The sequence below is a fragment of the Lactuca serriola genome, chromosome 8 (genome assembly GCF_051521515.1).
Source record: "Lactuca serriola cultivar US96UC23 chromosome 8, Lser_US96UC23_V15, whole genome shotgun sequence".
Taxonomy (NCBI): domain Eukaryota; kingdom Viridiplantae; phylum Streptophyta; class Magnoliopsida; order Asterales; family Asteraceae; genus Lactuca; species Lactuca serriola.
The window spans coordinates 229,654,002-229,660,001 of NC_136415.1; positions in this window are offsets into that span (position 1 = coordinate 229,654,002).

Genomic DNA, 6,000 nt, shown 5'->3' on the forward strand with positions numbered 1-6,000 from the left:
TATTCGATTGTAATTCACGAGAAACTACACAAGCTGTTGATCATCTCTCTTGATGATTAATGAAGCAACCTTTGCCTGGGGTTTAACTGCCTTCGTGTCAAATTGAATTTTTGACATCACAGAATTCCAAAATTTGTTTTATTTTGTTTCTCATCTTATTTCGTTGGAACAATGCACACACGAAATCCTTGAGGTTCTAAGTAATACCAACTCAGGCTGATGATTTCACAAATCTGGCATATGACTTCACTTTACATCCCAAAAGTGAAAGAGCCTTGCCTCCATGTGAAGGGTTTTAACGGTTCAAATTCTATAACGGGAAAATTGACAGACTGTGTACTCAAGATGGTTGGTATTCTATCCGGTTTTCAAGGAGATGTGACAGTTAATTTTTTGAAGCATGGTTATCTTTTACAGTCATGATCTGATTTTCAAGGTGCCACATCGGATAACATTAAATGTATCCCGCTTTAATTTCAAATGGATTTGGGTAACCTATAAAAGGGGGATCAAGATCATCGTATAAGGTTACGCGAACAAAATTCTCACAATCCTAAAAAGCTTCAAACTTCTTCAACTTCATCTTTTTCAAACCCTAACAATGGATGGCACTCAATCAAACACTGATGAAGTTCTTTCTCAATCCCTGATGAAAATCCAAAGCACCAACTATCAAGTTGATCTGAATGTATCTTCTTATCCCGAAGGACTGAAGATGATCATAGTTGCCTTGAAGCGATCACCCCTGTCCACCACCATGTTTAATTCCTTCTCAGTTCTGATGACATGGTTGTCATTGGCAACTTCATCCACTTCACATAACTACACCACTGATGTGATAACCTTCAACATGATGAACAACAAACGGGTTAAACTTACCAAGAAGATGTTCATTGAGTTCTTGAAAATCCCAAATAACCCTCCATTTTTCAAACCCATTAATTCCCAAATCATCCGCATGTTCAACGAAATGGGCCATCAACCAACACTTGAGAAGATCAGTGACTTCAGAAAGTCAGGATTACTGTGTATGTGGAATTTTCTGTTTGGTATTTTTCTCAGATGCTTAACAGGACGCACAGTTGGTCTTGATAAGGGGCGTATGGAAGTTTATGCCATGGTAATGGGCTTGTACTATGACATTAGTGTGGACTATGCAACTCAGTTATGGAAGGAGTTTGTTAAGAGTCTGGAAACACGAATTCAGAAAAAGGAATTTCTTGTGCAAGGTATTGGAGCCTGATTCTTGAAAAGGTATACGAAAAAGAAGGCATTCAAGTTCCAGAGGATGCTGAAGTTGCAGAATTTTCATTATATCAATTTCCTAAAGAGGTAGCGGATGATGAAAATATTTTTACTCATGTTGTTCGCATTCCGGATGCGATGCTTCGCAAAGTATCATCTACTCACAAGGTGTTGATACGCTACATGAAGACTTTCGATCCAGCTGTGGAGACTGGAATTTTGTTACAAGTTGTTGAAAAAACCCCAAAGAAGAAGAAGGCTACCAAGAATGATGCAACTGCTCAGTCTTCAAAACAGGGTCAAGAAGAGGAGGTTCAGATAGAGGAAATCTCACCAAAATCGAATAAGGAAACAATACCCTCAAAATTAGGGGTATTGAAACAGATTCGCAAGACTGAAGTGAGCAGTAAGGGGGTTACCGTTCGCAATATTCCAGCTCCTGTCTCTCCGGGATGCAAGAGGCAACGTGCTCAAGATGTTGCGAAACAAATGCAACTAACATTTTTGAAAAAGCGAAAGCTGATAATTCGCAATGAGTCTTCCGATGAAGAGGTGGTTCCTGACACTCCACTAGTTTCTACACCGGTAATAATTTCTGATCCACCTGTGTCAAATATTCAAGTTTCGCAAATTTCCTCACAACCACTTGAAATAGTCACTACCAAATCAGTTTCTGAGGAGGTACCTATTTTTGATACGGTTGTCAACATATCTGATATGGGGGCACCTATCACAAGTGTTGAAACCACTTTGCCAACTAGCCTACCAGTCACCTTACCCATTTCTTTACCCCCTGTATCATTTCCATCTACTACACTATCTACAACCTCATCCATTTTTGATCATCCTCTACAAAACCCATTTACAACACTATTTCCCTCACAATCACCTGAAACTCCTCAACCTTCGCAACCCATGTCTGATAATGAAACCGAAGGAGGAGCTTTTGGAGGAGTTCTTGATGACATTCAATTTGATTCAGAGGAGGAGGATATACCTGATCATATGCTTATGACAGGAAAGCAATTTAAAATCCTGAATCATAAGTTGAATGCCATTATTCAGTCACAAGCTGATTCTGGCAGAATGTCTTCTATCTCAGCAATGGAGGTTGATATTATGCTGAAGGCTGCTGAAAAGAGAATATTGGAAAAGGTTGATCAGACAGATAAAAACAATGAGCTTCGCATTCGAGCTCAAGGAAGTAATTTTTCTACGGTGGTCCAGGAGTTAAAATCTGTAGCAAAAGAACGCCATGTTCTATTTGTACAGGATGTGAAGAAAGTTCGAGAGGATGTCAACTTTAAGCTTGAAGAGTTGAAACTGAACTTGCGAAGGAGCTTCGGGATATTACTTCTCAACATATCGACGTCCAAAAGCGGGTTGATGTGGTTGCTAATGCAATGCACAAAGTTGTTGCTGACCCTATCCTTGAAGCTAACCACAAAGAAACCAAGGAGAAATTTGATCAGTTGATCAAGTTGAAGACTGAGCTGAAAACAATCGTTTCGCAATCCTCAACTCAACAAATTCTCACTCCTGAGTTCTTGTCTCTAAAGGTTAATACTTTGGAACAGACAATTCAGAAGGCACTGGCTCCAATTGCGAAATTCACCTCTTTACTCCTGAAGAATGCCCCACCTGCTTTCACAGGGGTGCAAGGGGGAGAGAAAAATTTAAGTAAAGAGGATGATGCGAAGACTATGGGAAAAGTAATATCTACTCAGCTCAAGTCTACTCTTACAATTCTTATGATGCCAATTTCTTCAACAACAATAACCACAAGACCAATTGCCAAAGGAATATCGATTGGGACAAAAGAAGGAAGTTCGAGTTCAAAACCTCAAACTGATGTTGTGGGATAACGAAAAGGAATTTTGTACAAAAAATCGAAGGAGGAGAAGAAAGCTGAAGCAGAAGCTGAGTTGGAGAGAATGAGACAAGTCCAAAGTATTATGAGGCAAAGGGCAAGTGATCCTCCCACGATGAACAAAGGAGATCCTGCGAAGCTGTACTCTTATGAAACTATAGAGTCAAAAGTTGTTGGAAGGGAAATGTATGATTTCGAGAAGAAGCCAAAGAGAAGTTATGATATTGCGAATTCAGACAATTGTCAGTTAGATTTTCCGATCAACGAAATGCTCTTCATTACTGCTCAATACAAGATTAGCGAGAAGTTCGATAATCCTGATGACTACACACACATGAAAATCCGATTTCATGCTGTTTTGGGGAAGAATCCAGATGAAGTATGGTCTTTAATGAAGATCAAAAAGGTATTAACGATTAAGAAAGATACGATATTTGAAGACATGCTTCAGAATTTTCATTACTTTGTTATTCGAGCTGATAACAAGCAGTATGACTTCACAATTGCTGACTTCCCTCTGATGAATTGCAATGATTTGATTCAAGTGGCTCACATTTTGAAGCATATGGAAGAGAATAAGCTCAAAGGATCTGAGACTGATGTGTTTAAGATCGGCTTCGCACATGTCAAGACCTATATTGACAATTACTTCGATTGTTTGGCTCTAACTGATGAAGAATTGGCAACTACTTTGGGAAGGGAAGTGAACGTCCCTTGGGAAGAAACCTTAACCCAGTCAGCATTGTCAAAGTATGTTGTTGGGGAAATATGCCTGAAACCTTTCGGCATGGTATTTTCGGGAAGAGATACAAAGGGAAAGCCCAAGAAATTTTTGTTTAAGGTCTCAGAGGTTGAAAGATATACTTCATCGCAATATACGCACTTTATTGGTCGTATGAACAACTGCAAGAAGAATAATGAAGGAGACAAGAAGGAGCTCAAGAAGGTCATTTCCTGGTATGGAGAAGTGCGAAAGACAATTTACATAGCTGTTCAAAGTCTCATGGACTGAATAGCTTCGACTATCTACAAAGGGGAAGATTGTAGAAGTTAAATTGTAAAAGTCGAATTGTATGTTTGTTTAGTTTCGCATTTTTAGTTATTTTACTAAGTCAGTTTTATGCGAAGCGTGTTGTTTAGACTTGGTATATTTTTTGTACACTCAGGTTCCCTATAAATAGGGACTGAGGATAGAAGTAGAGGATAACTTTTAGAAAACTGAAATATCCTTTCTGCTTATTCTGTAATCAGTCTTTATCAAATTTTCCGAAGATGAAAGAGAAAACATCTTGGACACTCACCATGATAAGTTGGTACTAACCCTTTATTTTGAAAATCAGTATGTGAGAAGAATCTTAGTAGACAGAGGAAGCTCCATTAACATAATTCTTTTAGAAACCTTGCAAAAAAAAAAGAACATTCAAGAGTCCAAAATCTTGCCAAAATCCTCAGTACTGGTCAGATTCATCGGAGAAACGAAGAACACCCTGGGTGAAATCAAACTACCCATCTACATAGGAAGAGTAAACTCAATACAATGATTATGCTTCATGGATTCTCTATCCTGCTATAATGTCATCTTAGGCCGACCCTAGATCAATGTAATGAAGGCGGTCCCCTCGACGCATCATGAATGCGTCAAGATGCCTACGCCTTGGGGAGTGTGAGAATTGCAAAAATAAACCCCAAATCAATAATTGCATCAAGTACAATAAACTTAGAAAGCGATAGTTAGCAAAAAACATTTCGAACTCTAACTCATAACAAAAACAAGTCCAAGCAGATGAAAATTTAAAAAATAAGCACGCCAAAAGTTACGTCGATTAGTATAAAGAATAATATATTTCGAAAGCACATGTCTACCTTTCTCGAAAACTATAAATTTCATGAAAATCTAACTTCGTATGAATTAGATATGATTATTGTAAAATATAAAATTATCCACATGTAAGAAGTTACAAAGCCAAAAAGCTACGAAGAGAACCCTTGACCTTTGAATAAGTATACAAAGAGAGAATCGTAGTACCTCTCGAGAATTTGAAACAAAGGCACGAGGGATATGATTTTTGCGAAATCATTTAGAATTATAAAAATAAGGACCAAATATAAAGTCAAAATTAGCCAATACAACCTAAAGAAAAGTTGTGGTACTCAGCGATACCTACATGGATATATAAAGAATGCCGAAGATAAAATTCATATGAAAAAGATATGAATTTATGGAAAACATTTTCGTGTGCATGACATACACACTATGCGCGACCCGCACTCTGACAACCAAATTCGCCAAGATACGTGAGACATGGACAAACAAGAGGGTGACACGTGTCCAATGTTGGGTGAACCCAATGTGCACATGCAATCCACACATATGAAGGTGCGCCATGCACACACCAAAACCGGTCACTATAAATAGTGACCCTTACTCACTCTCTTTTCACACCTCACACCATTCTCTACTCTCTCTCTCTCCTAACTAATCTATATAATTTCCCTTCTCCCAAATGGCTCGAGTCTCCTGATGCGAAGTTCCAGAGCAACCAGATCACGCTACAAGGGTGAGTTCACGACCTCACTTTTACCAATTTTTAAAGTTTTACCGAGGGGGGGATACATTTTTTAATGCTACATTATTGATTTTACAAAATATTACTATTTCTAATATATCAGTAGTTTACAAAATGCATGAAATGTTAAGATGATATTATGCCTGGTAGTTACCCTACCAGAATTTTAGGAATAATATTATGCCTATTCGTTATGCTGCTCAAAACCATATGAGGATATTATACATAGGTAGAAACTCTACCCTAAACTATAATATTATACCAAGTCGATATGATCGCCAATTTCCTAGGGTAACATAGTACCTAGCTGTTATGCCA